We start from the raw sequence: 16,270 nt of genomic DNA, 5'->3' as shown, positions 1-16,270 counted from the left end.
TAAGTCTTGAAGGTAAATAAAAAGAATCCAACTACTCAGTATCTCTTTTTAACAGGGGCTCAGTCAACTTGATGTTAATTTGAATGTTTGAACTGCATGGTTCTGATTGATTGCCATTGAACTTGCTTGAATATGAGCAATTTTACCAGGTGTCCTGTAGTCAGCATAGGGAAATATGGTCACCCCAGACAGAGACCATATTGTGGAGGTGTGAAGCTCTGACGAGTGTAATGCCTGATCTCTGCAAGGCAGAGTGCATTGACACTGAGGCTGCCATGCTGGAGAGGATGTCTGAATGGAAGTCATGCAGAGGAAGTGGGGAGCTCACTCTGTGCTTTCACTAGCCTTTATACCCCTCAACATAGGAGCAGCAAACCACTGCACTGGCTGCAGTGAGTCCACATCCCCTTGCCTGTAAGACAATCAGCTTGAAGACAAGCACCTCTGCCCCTAAGATGCTGCATTCTGTTCTGGGCACAGGGCTGATCCTATGGAATATACTATACTGTTCTTCCACACCCACCCTGCCACTTCCTGCCTGCCAATGTGGAGAGAGAGAGCCAACAGAGAAGTTGCTCCAACAAAATATATTACCTTACCCACCCTCTCTGACAGACACACACACATTTTATGGCCTGTGTGGACTCGCCTTCATGGCCCAGGAGTTACGGCTGAAAAGCAGGTATCCAAACAAGAGGCAGAGAGCTCACACTCTGCTAGGGCATGCTGTTGGCAGGGGAATAGGACATGGCACTTGGGCTGGTACACTGACAGAGCAAGGCCTTATGTTGCCTCATGAGCACCAGAATGCAATTGTCTGGGACACTGCAGTACCAGAGCCGTGTAGTACAGTACTGCAAAGAGCAATACACAGCATTTAGAGGCTGGAAGGACTGAGAGATAAAGAAGCAAATTTGACTAAACACATATGGGAAGGCAGATAGCTACAGGTACTTGAAGGACATAAGTGTCAAGAAAGAGAAGGGCATCATTTAGAGCGGCAGTGTAGCCCCCCTGGACTGTGATTCAGTAGACCTGGGTTCTATTCCCAGCTCTGTCACTGACCAGCTGGGTGACCATTGGCAAGTCACAGCCCCTCCCATGCCTCAGTTTTCCCATCAGCAAAATGGGGATAATGATACCAATGACCTTGGTGAAATGCTTTGAAAGCTACAGATGAAAAGTTCTACCAAAGAGCACACTGTTATTATGGTACATGGGGTGTAACTGGACAGTGGGAACCGTAGGTTGGAAACATCTTCCAATGGTGTGAACTATGGGCCAGCCTGCGCAGAAACCCTGCATGTATCCGGTATAACCCTGCTAGGCATGAGCCTTACAAATACAGAGACACACAAGGGAGCAACAAGATGCCTCCATTTAGGAGCTGGCTTCTGACCGTTAAACTTTATGCAGCAAAGCATGGAGGTAGAATTGCCTCCAAACAGGTCCAGCAACTCTCTCCTATTGCACGGAGCTGCATAATGACAGCCTGCCACTTGTATTAAGATAAGGCCCTGAAACATAAACCCTTGTATCACAGACCTGGTATGAGGCCTAAGGCCTGAACTAAAGTAATGGTCAAGACTTTGCTAACATAAAGCAAAGTTAAGCAGTGACGCAGAGGCAGCCCCTGCTCACAGGAGCTGGCAAGGAAAGGGCTAATGTTGCAAAAATACACATACCTAAAAGGTACTGGACAATAGAGATATAAACAGGTGCCAGGATGGTACCAAGAACACGCCAATACTTGCACATTCCACACAACAAGAAACAGGCTGATCCATCCTAAAGACGGGCAGAAGGGTAATATGATGGCTAGAGTTGTCTTGTTCAAACCAACATGTACAAGGAGAGAGGCGGCACCTTACTAAGTAGAGGGATTGTACCTCAATACATCAGGAGTGATACGTAAAGTGTTTGTACCTGTGTATAAGAATGCATCCCTGAGTGGTTGTCTTTGTCTGGCCTAGAGGGCAGTGGTAAATCTCGTCACTGACTGAGCTGGTCCATTGTCAGGGAGCACATGTACTATGTAGACGTCTCATTCGGGGAGCTAGAGACTGTGTTTCGTTTGGCAATAAACCTGGCTGGGGCCTTCACACCTTATCGGAGTCTGTAGTCACTGGGCTTTTCTTATGAGATCTGTTGTGCCAGCTATCTGCAGAGCCTGGGCAGCGCACAGGGGGAACACACACACGCAGCTGGCTGTTATCATCATTGAACAAAGCAGCGCACCACACCGGTGATGTCTGATGACACCCGATAGTGTCCTACCCTTCCTTTCCCAGACTCTCAAGCTGAGTTTGCTGGGAACCTGAAGAAACTGATGCATCCAGACAGTTAAGATAAACCAGGACCCCCCCCCAAACTCCCTATTATTTAGTGACTAAACATCTTTGCACGCACCCAGGCACTTTCCAAAATTACAAATGAGAGGGGCCTTCCCTGTAGCCACTGCCAAAACACTGCATTTCTCAGGAGGAAATGCATCAAGCAGAGTTGGGCACAAAAGAGTAGACCTCAAAAACTGCAGCACCGCCAACCTATTGGGGGTTTCATGGATACCATGGCACACCAAGGTTTTTCAGACACTGTGCCAAAAGTTCAAAAGCCAGGGGTGTAGGTACTTCAAAAGCTGTGCTGTAAGGGATTGTAACATCATTAGTCCCCAGCATGCATGTATGCACACACACATACAGTTAACAGGAAAAGACTATCTGATATGGCTGACTGGGAAAGGAAGCAGGTACAAGGAAAGGAAGCAGGTATCCTAGGGGCAAAACCTATGCCAGCAAAAAGTTAACTCTGCCTTGCAGGGTTGGGCAATAGTATGGGAAAGGCTAACCTTCCTGCCATGATTCATCAGGCACCTTCAACTCTATTCCTTCCTGGGAGGACAAATCAGTTCTTAGGGCTTGCAAGACAGGGCCTGACCCTGGTGGTGGTATTGGTCTCATGTTTGCATCATCTCCCTATTGGCAGGTACATGTTCTCTGCTCAACAGTCTTCAGCTTTGGGCATCACAATGCAAGCCCCCTCCTCAGACTTACCTTGTCCTGCTCTCCTGTACACACTAGACCCAGACCTCTGGCTCAGTTCTCCATTTGTCACGTGTTACTTTACTGCAGTAGGTAGCTGCTCCCCTACTGGTCTCACTCTGAACCCCACTCCTCTCCTTACACCTACCACTCCCCTGGGGAGACTTCCCCTCAGTCTAGCTGCATCCTCTGCCTTTCTGCATCATCTAATGGACTGCCCCTTCCATTCCTGGTTCACGCTGAATCTGTGGGCTGCTTGTCAGTTTGAGCTGCCACCATCCGTGCTCCCTGGCAGCTTCAATACCTTTTGCAAGCCAGCGTCATCTTAATATTCTGAGACCCTGGAGCAGCTTCTCCTGGGCTCACTCTGTTCCCTGGCCCCTACTTTTCTCATGAAGCTGCATATCTCCATGGCAGATTCCTATTGGGGTGTCTTTTCCCAGCCTCCATCTTGCCAGGCCATTGGACTGCTACAGCCTCTCACCTCCAACCCTCTGTATGGCTACCTTTCATGGGGGTCTTGCTGGCCTCCTTCTCCAGGAACTACATGCAACAGCCACTCTCCTTATTGCTTAATTGTCCTGGGGCACTTCAGCCATCTCTGCCCTAGACTTGGGCCATGCCTTCCAAGGGATGAAGAGAAGAAGAGAGACAGAGCTGATCTATCTTCTACTCTTCTTCCTGCCTCAGCTATAACAGATAGTCTCTTTGTGACCAGGTTCTTTCAGAACATCCCAGATGTCCAACACATACCAACTTACTGGCTTTAGGTGAATAACCATACCTTATCCAATTAAAACAAGAGCTGATAGTAGCCAGCATGCACTTGCCCACGCTTAGCCTGGTCAGGACACTGGGGGTAAAGAGTGTAATTAAAGAGCCATGGATCTTTAATTATTTGGAAGAGAATTCAAAGGGTCCGTGCCAAGGTTTTAGCCTGACAGTCCTTTTAAGGAGAGCTCACTACTCCAGAGTTTGTCTCATGACAGTGTCATGGTTTTAATGGCACTGTTGCACGTCTTAGGAAGTGCTCAGTATCTCACAGAAGTAGGTCCATATTGTGCCTTTCAGATTATTTTGAATAATTAATGAAGCCTCAAGTGGTTAAGGCAGTAACATCATCTCAGTATTACAGATAAGTACAGAGAAGCACAGAGAAATGAAGTGACTCATTCCTCAGGGTTACAAAGTGAGTCAGTGGTAGAATTGGAAATAAAATCCTGACTTCCAGTCCCCTACTTAACTGCAGGACCATCTAGCAAATGTAATCTTTGTTTTATCATCCATGATAAAAGGGATAATAGAAATTCTGGCTCAAAGAGAAATCATCAGGCAAGCCAAGCTGCTCTTCCCCTGTGATGAAGAGCTGAGAAACCCGACCCTGTAGCAGCTGGAGTGAAGTGAGATTCCTGGTCATTTTGATATTAGAAAAAGCCTTCATCCCCTAGGGAATTTCAGTCTGTCATTGGAGCCACGTGACAATCTGGGTAGTTCTAGTGGAGTGTTAATGGTGAAGAGGTGGCAGGATGATGACAACATTTGGGGTATTCCCGTGAAAGGAGATTTTATGAATCTTTGCATCAAAACAAGAACTGAAAGTGGAATAGAGACAGGTGCAAACCAGAGACGACTTTCAGTCTGAATAACTTTTAAAAGTACCACCCTGAAGGAAATTAAAAATTTATAAGTAGACCTTAAAATGAACTGCTTGCATTCACAGACCAGCACAGCCTGTACACTCCTAAACCACCTGCCTAGACACTAGCCCCAATGCCATTTAGCTTGTGCTGCTGGGCCATGGCAGAAAGTAAAACTCCTAAAATGGACAGATTTTTAAAAAAGAGTCAAGCATCCAATGGTTCTTACTGACTGCATTAGAAACTACTGCACGCAGGACTATTCTGAAAATCTGGCACACCTGTCCATTACTCTCCATTGCTCAGATCAACTCCGATCTAGGGAAGGAGGATTATGAGAGGCCTCACAAATTTGTGGAGAAGGTTTGCCACAGTGTGATGGCACAGTTAGAGTTTTGCAGGCAGGTAGGAGATGGCTAGAGTGGGTGAGGTGTGTAGGTAAGTGGATGAGAGCTGGATGGGGTTTGTATTTAGGGAAAAATTAGAAAGTCTGAGGGATAAAATGCAAGACACCTAGCTAGGGGGGTTCTTTATACATTAGAAGCAAGACAAAGATGAAGGAAAGTGTAAGTCCTCTACTTAGTGTGGAAGGGGAGCTAATAACAGTGACATCAAGAAGACTGAGGTGTTTAATTCCTATTTTGCTTCAGCCTCACTAAAAAGGTTAATAGTGACTGTTACTCAACACAACACATATTAACAACAAGGGGGAAGGAACACAAGCCAAAATAGAGAAAGAATGGGTTAAAGAGTCTTTAAATAAGTTAGATGTATTAAAGTTGGCAGGGCCTGATGAAATTCATCTTAGGATACATAAGGAACTAGCTGAAGCAATCTCAGAACTGTGAGCAATTACCTTTGAGAATTCATGGAGGATGGGTGAGTTCCAGAGGACTAGAAAAGGGCAAACGTTAGTAGCTATCTTTAAAAAGGGGAACAAAGAGGACCTAGGGAATTATAGACGAGTCAGCCTAACCTTTGATACCTGGAAAGACATGGATCCAATTATTAAACAATCAATTTGTAAGTACCTAGGGGATATCAGGGTTATAAGGAATAGACATCAAGGATTTGTTAAAATCAAATCATGCCAAACCAACCTAATTTCCTTCTTTGATAGGGTTATTGACTTGTGGATGGGGGATGGGACAAGAAGTAGTGCAGAGTACTTAGGAAGGAAAAATCAAATACACAACTTCAAATTGGGGAATAACTGGCTTGACGGTAGCACTGCTGAAAAGGATCTGGGGGTTATAGTAGATCACAAATTCAATGTCAGTCAACAATGTGATGTAGTTGCAAAAAAGGCTAATATTCTGGGGGACATTTAGTGTATGTAAGACATAGAAGGTAATTGTCCCACTCTATTTCAACACTGATGAAGCCTCGGCTGGAGTACTGTGTCCAATTCTAGACGCCACACTTTAGGAAAGATGTGGACAAATTGGAGAGAGTTCAGAGGAGAGCGACAAAAATTGTAAAAGGTTTAGAAAACCTGACCTATAAGGAAATGTTAAAACAACTAAACACGCTTACTCTTGAGAAAAGAAGACTGAAGGGGAACCCGATCATCTTCAAATATGCTAAGGTCTGTTAAAAAGAGGCAGGGATCAATTGTTCTCCATGTCCACTGGAGGTAGGACAAACAGTAAATGGCTTAAACTGTATCAAAGAAGACTTAGGTTAGATATTAGGAAAAACTTTCTAACTCTGTAATTAAGCGCTGGAACAGGCTTCCAAGGGAGGTTGTGGAATCCCCATCATTGGAGGTTTTTAAGAACAGGTTAAATAAACACTGCCAGAGATAGTCTAGGTTTACTTGGTCCTGTCTCAGCACAGGGAGCTGAATTTAATGACCTCTCAAGGTCCCCTCCAGCCCTACATTTCTATGAGTCTGTATTTGTTATTTTGCATCAAACCTAACAAAATAATGACAACACAAATTAAATAGCTTTTGCCTTTTCTTCTCTGGGACAGAGCACTGCAGTATTTGATACATTTGGGAAACTTCCTAATATAGAGTCTATAGTGATGTGTTTGTTCAAGATTATATTATAGAGAGGCTCACTCAAAAGGGACAGTATTATGAATGTAAGAATTTTCAGATATACCCTGGAAACAAGGGGATTGAGAACACAGTGTAGCTGTATACAGCAGCTCACCACAGATATTCTCTATTATTTAAATAAAAGTTTTATTTATTTCTCATTCACGGGTTTGTTATTTAATAACCTCCAATATCATTACATGGTGTCAGAAGTGCAGAGTGAGAAGGAGACTGCAGTAATTTTGAAGTTAACTCCTGTGTTTAAAACTGAAAGCAGAGGCAAGAGGATTATGTGGAGCAACAAACAGAGATGAACAAAAGCTTTTGTATGTATTCTATGAGCACAACAGTAGCTTGGCTAGCTTTAGAAGGAAGAAAGCCAAAAATGAATGCGCTGCAACCTTCATCCAGTCTTCAAATGTCAGGCAATGTTTCAGAGAATTGGAAAAAATTCCAACAGAGATTTTAATTATACTTAGCAGCCACAGGGGCAAAGGAGCAAAATGATAAAGTGAAATCATCAATCTTTTTGTATGTTGCTGGGGAGAAGGCATTACACACACACACACACTTTAAGTATGAAGTTAATTAAAATACTGACTAAATTTGAGGAACATTTCATGACAAACAGGAATGAGACCTTTGAGAGAAACAATCTTTTTACATTCATGCAATAAACTGATGACACCATAGAGCAATGTGTCACAGAATTAAGAAGTCTCAGTAAAACCTGTAACTTTGGTGAGCTGACAGATTCTCTGGTCAGAGACAATATATTGTCTTTAATGCCACAAATTATTCTAAGAAACAGACTACTCCATGAAGGAGATTTAAATTTAGAAAAAGTTTTCCAGATATGCAGGGCAGAAGAAACTGTGAAAGCACAAGTCAAAGAGTTGACTTCACCAGAACAGATTATCCATGTACTAAGTACAAAAAAGGAGTATAGCCAGAAAAGGTCAAATCAAAAAGTAGAACCACTATGAAACCACTACTGCAGGTAGACTGGGTACAGATAGTTATGTGGAAGGTGTGGATCGCAGCATGGCCCAAAAGAGTGTTGTGACTTTGGTAAACTGTTATAAATGTGCAAAAAAAAAAAAATTTGCAAAACGCTGTAGATTCCAAAGGCAGAAAAGTCAAATGCACACAGCTCAAGACAAGCTGGTTGAAGAGTTTTATGTAGACGTGCTGGGATCAAGCAAAACTGATGAGAGGGACTAGATATTACCAATGAAAGTGGATGAAATAATTATTCCACTCCAACTGGACACAGAAGCACAGGTTAATAAGAAACTGAAAATAAGACCAAAACTTAAAAGTAAGACAAAAATAAAAGTAACTGGTTATTCTGCAACAAATATACCAGTGAAGGAGATGTGCATTGCTAGCATCTAATATAAGAATATCATGTACAGGCTACTGTTCATTGTAGTACCAAAGGAGGTGACATGAATTTTAGGCTTGGCAGCTTGTGAAAATCTGGTAAAACAGGCACTCTTACTACAAGATCACACTAAACCTGACTATGAGGCTCTCATTTGGGAATATCATGATCTGTTTGAAGAGCTGAGTTGCTTGCAGGGTGATCATAGAATCCAGGTAAACAAGCAAGTCCCTTCAGTTATCCATCCATGTAGAAAGGTACCATTTGCACACCATGATAAACTCAAGGCTGGGCTTGCAAGATGGAAGCAATACAAGCAATGCACAAAATTTAGGAGCCAACGGAATAGGTGAGTTCCCTTGTCATTGTGGAGAAAAATAACAGCCAGCTATGCATATGCTTAGATCCAAGAGCCCTCAACAAGGCTATACAAAGAAAACATTTAAAACTGCAACCAGAGAAGAGTTTATGGCTCAATTTGAGAATGCACAATAGTTCAGTAAATTGGATGCCTCCTCAGCATTTTAGCAGCAAAAATTAACTGACGAAGGCTCAAAACTATGCACATTTAATATCCATTTGGAAGATACTGATTCTTACATCCACCTTTCAGCATAGCTTCATCACCAAACACGCACCACAAAAATCACACATGCGATCTATTCATAGCTCAGTGGGTTTGAGCATTGGCCTGCTAAACCCAGGATTGTGAGTTCAATCCTTGAGGGAGCTGCTTAGGGAACTGGGATAAAAATCTGTCTGGGGATTGGTCCTCCTTTGAGCAGGGAGGTGGACTAGATGATCTCCAGAGGTCCCTTCCAACCCTGATATTCTATGAACATTTTAATGGTGTTGACAACTCAATGGATGACATTGTCATCTGGGGCTCAACTAAAGAGGAGCATGATGGTAGACTTCAGAAAGTCTTGGATGCAACTAGAGCTGCAAACTTGAAACTAAACAGAGAAAAATGTATTTTAGAGGTTACAGAACTGACTTGCACTGGAGATATTATTTCCAACAAAGATGTCAAACCTGATAAGAGGAAAGTTTTCAGCCACTGAAATTGCCAAATCTCACCGAAAGACGTCCCCAGGTTCCTGAGAGTGGTTAATTAACTTAGAAAATTCATACCTAATCTGTTTACAAAAGCAGTGACATTCAGAAAACTCCTACAAAGTAAAAAATTAATGGTACTTGTGTGCAGAACAGGAGGAATCATGAGGAAGTTTGATACCAGAACTTATACAAAAGCCACTGTTGAAGTAGTATGCACGAAACAGGCATATTAAAATTTTCAGCATATGCTTCACAATCTGGGTTAGGCACAGTGATTTTACAGAAAACACGATTGTGGGCAACCAGTTGAATATACATGCAAACCACTGACTGATACAGAAACCAGATAAAATAAATAACTTAATGGAGATATCCTATCTCCTAGAACTGGAAGGAACCTTGAAAGGTCATTGAGTCCAGTCCCCTGCCTTCACTAGCAGGACCAAGTACTGATTTTTGCTCCAGATCCCTAAGTGGCCCCCTCAAAGATTGAACTCACAACCCTAGGTTTAGCAGGCCAATCCTCAAACCACTGAGCTATCCCTTCCCCCAGACTGAGAATAGTCTTTTAGGAATATTGTTTACCTGATGTTGAAATGGACCACGCACCCAGTAGCATTATCTGGCAAACTGCTAAGTGCCTGTACCTTAAAGGATTCAAAGAATGACGACAAATCTGCAAAAGTATGATTTGGTTGTGATCTACACACCTGGTAAATTAATGTTTATTGTGGATGCACTTTCCAGAGTGGTGACTCCTGTTACAAAACTAGAGAAGGCCTCAGAGATAGAGATGCAACCCTTTGTAGATCTGATTGTAAAGTCAATTCACATAGCTAACAAAAAATTACAACAAATAGAGAGGGGAAACAAGAGAGAGAGAGAGGAATGACTGGGGATCCTGAAAGAAGTGATAATTAAAGGTGGCCTGAAGAAATAAGCAGTTGCTGTCCAAGTATAAGAGACTATTAGAACTGCAGACATTAATTTACTGTGATAGATGGGGTGATTTTCAAGGGCAGCAAGGCTGTAATACCAGTGAGCCTCTAGAAAGAAATGCTACTGAATATCCACAGAAGTCATTAAGGGATTTAGAAGTGCAAACAACGAGCATGAGAGGTGATGCATTGGGTGTGGCTCAACCACAACATTGCTAATATGGTAGGAAACCACTTTTCATGCCTGAAATACAATCCATGCCAGTGGACAGAGCCACTGAGACCTTACCCACTTCCAAAAAGGCCTTATGAGAAGGTAGGCACTGACTTTATTTACCTGGCAATCATAGGATTATTTCATAGTCACAGATTATTATTCCCTGTATTCAGAAATTTGCACACTGCACAGTATTAGTAGTAAGTCAGTAATCGCCAGCATGAAGGAGTATTTTCCAGACATGGAAATCCACATGAAATCTTTAGCAATAATGGGCCACAATTCTTCAGCACAGATTTTAGCCAGTCTGGTATAAATTGGAATTTTTATCACAAAACAAAGTCCAAACTACCTCCAATTGAATGGATTTGTGGAAAGGTCTATATGGACAGTAATAAACCTTAAAAAAAAGACTTTTGACAATGGGGGTGATTTGCATAAAGTTTTATTGATTTACTGAAGTACACCTCTAGAGCAGGGGTAAGCAACCTATGGCATGTGTGCCACCTTCTGATTTTGAGTGGCACTCACACTGCCTGGGTCCTGGCCACCAGGGCTCTGCATTTTAATTTAATTTTAAATGAAGCCTCTTAAAACATTTAAAAAAACTTATTTACTTTACATACAATAACAGTTTAGTTATATATTATAGACTTATAGAAAGAGACCTTCTAAAAACATTGAAAAGTATTATTGGCACCCAAAACCTTAAATTAGAGTGAATAAATGAAGACTTGGCACACCACTTCTGAAAGGCTGCCAATCCCTGTTCTAGAGAATGGGTATCCTTTCTTCCCATTGATAGTTGAGCTGAAGATCAGATCCAATCAATGATAATGTGCTGAAATCTCATGACAATGAAATCATACAGAAGATGAAAGAAAATCAGAAGCGGAAGCAGAAATATTATTTTGACAAAAGGGCCCGTGATCTCTCATCTCTTAGCCCAGGTGACAGAGTGCGCCTGAGGACTCACACCTCTAATACTTGGTGCTAAAGGGATACCATTAAAGAACAGCTGCATCCAAGAATTTATGTAGTCCAGACAGACCAAGGCGGCAAATATTGGCATAATCGAAGGGATCTAAGAGTAAATTCAGAAAGTTAAAAAAACATTGACAGTCAGTAAGAACTCTGGCACTACTGATTGTTTATTATCAATGGACAAAGGAGAAACAAGCAACAAGCTAGCAACAAGAGAACTCAGACTCTAATGAAAGGGTGAGATACTGAGAAGATCAGAGAGCGAGATTAAATGTCCTGAAAGACTCAGATTTACTAGCCTGCCTGGAGAAGAGGTATTTGAGGTACGTCTACACTGCACGATTATTTCGAATTAGCTTAAACCGATATTACAAAACAGATCTAATAAAATCGGTTTAGCGCGTCCACAGTGGGATCACGAAATCGATTGTTTGCGTCCATGGTCCAAAGCTACCATCGATTTCAGGAGCGGTGCACTGTGGGTAGCTGTTCCTCAGCTATCCCATAGTTCCCACTTCCGGGTTGAGAGCACAGTGCCTGATGGGGCAGAAAACATTGCCCCGGGTGGTGCTGGGTACAGCCTCACCCCTCCCTTTGTGAAGGCAGCAGACAACCCTTTGGCGCCTTTTTCCCGGAGTGCATTGAGCAAACGCCATAGCACAGCAATCATGGACCCTGAGATCACAAATAGTATCCTGACCGTTGTCAACACCTCGCGTACTCTCTGCCAGCAGCATTCAGTACACAGAGGGTGACATTTACAGTACTCAAGGAATTATTTATTTTACTTCTCTTTCACGTGCTGGGGGGGGGAAAGGACTGACGAGCTGTTCCGTGAACCACGCAAGACACCGTGTATTAAGCTACAGACATTGGGCGCTCAGCCAAGAATGCAAATAGTTTTCAGAGACTGCTGTGGAGACTGGTAGCTGTAGTCCTCATTACCCCCTCCCTCCCTCCATGAGCATCCGTTTGAGTCTCTGGCTTCCCGTTACGGTTGTCACGCACCGCTGTGTATCCTGGAGTTTATTTTTCAAACGCTTTGGCATTTCCTGTTCTTTAACGGAGCTCTGATAAAACAGATTTGTCTCACCATACAGCGATCAGATCTAGTATCTCCCGTAAGGTTCAATGCAGGAGCTACTTTTGCATTTGAACTGCATCGCCACCCGTGCTGATCAGAGCTGGACACGTGAAAGCAGGAAATGTCATTCTAAAGGTCTCGGGGCTTTTCCTGTTTACCGGCACTCCGCATCCGAGTTCGGATTGCGGACCAGAGCGGTCAGTGGTGCACTGTGGGATACCTCTAGGAGGCCAATAATGTCGATTTCCGTCCACATGAGCCCTAATCCGAGTTATCACTATCGAATTTAGCGCTACTCCTCTCGTTTGGGAGGAGTTCCGAAATCGATTTAAGGAGCCATTTAACTCGATATTAATGACGATGTCGTGTGAACGGGTACAGCGTTAAATCGGTATATCGGCCATTAAACCGATTTAAAGTCACAGTGTAGACCTGGCCTGTGGAATGTAAGTGTTAAAGACTGATAGCTTCTCTCTAGGTAGCTGATACATTGAGTATATGGATCATAGTTTATTGAAATGTACTAGTTGGGTTGAGAATTTAATGGATGTGTTATTAGATAGTTGTTAGCTGCTTATATAAGAGGTTTTTTTTTGTTTTGTTTTTTAAAGGTAGTTTCTTGGTTTATTCTGCTTTGCATGGCTATTTGGCAGAAGAATTTTATTGAATGAGATCAGAAGGCATATAGAGGTGACTGATGTAGTGCAGTCGACGTATGACGCAAAGCACAGATGGGCGGGTCATGCAGTCTACAGGCAAGACAATAGATGAGCAACCCACATAAGTGGCTGGATCCCCAGAGACCACAAGCTGTGAGGGTAATCTAAGCCTCTGACTTCCTGGGTGTTTTAAGCTTCTCTGGGTCTCCTCAGGCTGCAGAACTTTGTCCTCCCTGGTGTCTCATTGATTCTCAGTCATCTCTTCACAGAAATGGAGCTCTTCAGCCCACCTGTCCTAGGCCCCCAGGACAAGCGCTGACCCCCAAGATAGCCTAGTTGCTTAAACATACCCTCTCCCTCCTTCACACTGCAAGGTGTGAAGCTTCTGGTTATTGTTTAATTGTCTCTGCAGAAACAGTAACCGTGCAGAACGTAGCACACTTAACAGAGATTAACACCTTAACACTCTTCAAACACAGCAGAGTACAGATGAAACAAAACAATAAACATCTTAAACCGCAATATCCCTCACTAGCTCTTCATTTGAGAGTCCTGGGGGGACCATCTGTGGCCAGGAAGGCAAGCAGAGAGTCAGACTTTCTACCCATTGTGTTGTTTCTCCCTCATGAAGTCCTTGCCCAGCTTGCGTGATCACCTTACTCTTTCCTACCCCTACATTCCTCTTCCTGTCTGGTTCCTCTGTTCCTATGTGTTTATTAAATCTCTCCAGGACATTTGGCCATTTTTTGTTCTGCTCCTATCTTTCCCTGCTCCCTTCAGAGGGGTAAAATAAAACTGTTCTCCCAAGGATGCAGCTAGTTTTTACTTCCTAGAATAATATTGTGACAAAAGAACTGTCATTAACTTTAAATATTTCCTACTGACCTCAGTATGGGGAAGACATGCTGTCATGCTGGTAAGACATGATGCATACAGATACATCTAGGCATTCATGATAAAGCATCTTTCATAATAATAATTAATAATATCATCCAGAATTCATAAATTTGTACTGACAGATTCCCAAATTATCACATCTGTACATCCCATTTGCACTCTGAATTATCCACAGAAGTTTTCACAGTTAAGTTAAATAATACCCCAGCTACCAGCTTCCACCAGACAACATCTACTACACAGGGTTAGCCTTTTGTCCTGCAGGACCTCAGTAAAAAGAAAAAAGGTTAAGTGATATTTTCACTTTCTTGTTCCATCACCACAGTTTGGCTTGTGCAACAGTAAAAAGGAGTACTTGTGGCACCTTAGAGACTAACAAATTTATTTGAACATAAGCTTTCCAGACTCACCAGCCTCACTCCCAGAGGAAAAGGCTGAGATGGTCTGTGAATTCTGGAGTCACCAAAGAACACTATACTACTGATTATTTTAACAAGGGATTCCCATAATTTTTTCCCCATGTACCAAGATGAGCCCATGGACAGACTGGAAGAGAGACTGGTGAATCCATTTACGTTCTCATTTAAATAAAGCTCATGAAGAAGGCAGGACTACTGGGCATCCAATGTGTATGAAGTGCATTTCGCTAGAAACATACTTTCTTTCTGAAAAAACATACTATGTCGATTAGCAGAACACAGTACATGGAAATAAATAATCCCTGGCAGGGATATGTTAGCAGTATCCAGAGAGGGGATGACTCCCTCTGCAGCAGGAAAATCAACTCTCCATGCACTTTGGCATCAGAATAATAGAAAGGGGTCCCAAGAGTTTCCTCCAGCACATTACTGGCATAGAACTGCAAGGCCCTCCAGCACCTACCGTACTTATGCCTGAGGCCAACCCTTAACAAGTACAAGGCTCTGTGGGTGAAAGTTTCAGATATAGTACTCTAGTCCAGCCCTTGACGAAATGGTGCCCCAGGTGAGAAACATCTCCAGCGTCATTCCCCCCCCCACCTCCATTTGTTAAACTTCTGAATACCTTATTTTTTATTGTATTTCTAGCCCATTTCATGAGTGTGATGCATGATTTGCATCCATGATTTATCCCTGTCATACTAAATTGACCGGTGACGCCCCGCCCCTTATATACCCACAAAGGCATGGCTAACATTCTAGGAGGTTCAGGGAAAACGTAGTTCTCTGAAAGCCTAGAAGGTTCAGTGAGATTCTACCAAGGTCCAGAACGTTCTAGGTTAGTGAACAATGAAACTACATACAGAATACCTGACAGATTTTCCTTCTAGCATTCTATTTTCCCTTTTGTCACTAACAACAAAAATAGCACCCCAAGCCTCGTGCTGCAGCAGTCGATTGGGTCGCCTGCCCCTACATTTGGCCCTGATAGTACTTACAAATCTGCTTTTCCTGTGTTCCCTGATTCATAGATTCATAGACTCTAGGACTGGAAGGGACCTCGAGAGGTCATCGAGTCCAGTCCCCTGCCCTCATGGCAGGACCAAATACTGTCTAGACCATCCCTGATAGACATTTATCTAACCTACTCTTAAATATCTCCAGAGATGGAGATTCCACAACCTCCCTAGGCAATTTATTCCAGTGTTTAACTACCCTGACAGTTAGGAACTTTTTCCTAATGTCCAACCTAAATCTCCCTTGCTGCAGTTTAAGCCCATTGCTTCATGTTCTATCATTAGAGGCTAAGGTGAACAAGTTTTCTCCCTCCTCCTGATGACACCCTTTTAGATACCTGAAAACTGCTATCATGTCCCCTCTCCGTCTTCTCTTTTCCAAACTAAATAAACCCAATTCTTTCAGCCTTCCTTCATAGGTCATGTTCTGATGTCTTCAGAAGTTTCTTCCTGATCCTGCCATACAAAATTAAACATTTATAGTTTCAATGTTAATTTTTTGGTACTTTATTGACTAATGATGTGATAGTGTCTTAGTAACTAATGGTTTAAAAGTCACAATGCAGATAAAAGTAATTAAAGTGCTAATTGGTTAAGTAGGAGAGCATAAAAGGAAGGCATAAGGGATAGAGAAAAAGTTTGTGTTGTGATCGTAACAGCTATAAGTGCAGACCAATGTAAGAATAAATAAAAATAATCTTGAATTCTGAAGTGGTTTGTTGCAATAGTTAAAACAAATTAAGTAGTGAGAGTGATGGACATATGAACTGGTGTACTAAGTTTAAATACTTTGGGAATATATCCAAATTATTTTGCTTACTAAATTACTGTTTTCTTTCTATTTTGCAACTAAAAGTAAGACAAGTTTTCCTTTTAAATAATCAA

This window comes from Chelonoidis abingdonii, chromosome 18 (assembly GCF_003597395.2).
Source record: "Chelonoidis abingdonii isolate Lonesome George chromosome 18, CheloAbing_2.0, whole genome shotgun sequence".
NCBI classification, from domain to species: Eukaryota; Metazoa; Chordata; order Testudines; family Testudinidae; genus Chelonoidis; species Chelonoidis abingdonii.
This window is presented reverse-complemented; position numbering follows the sequence as displayed.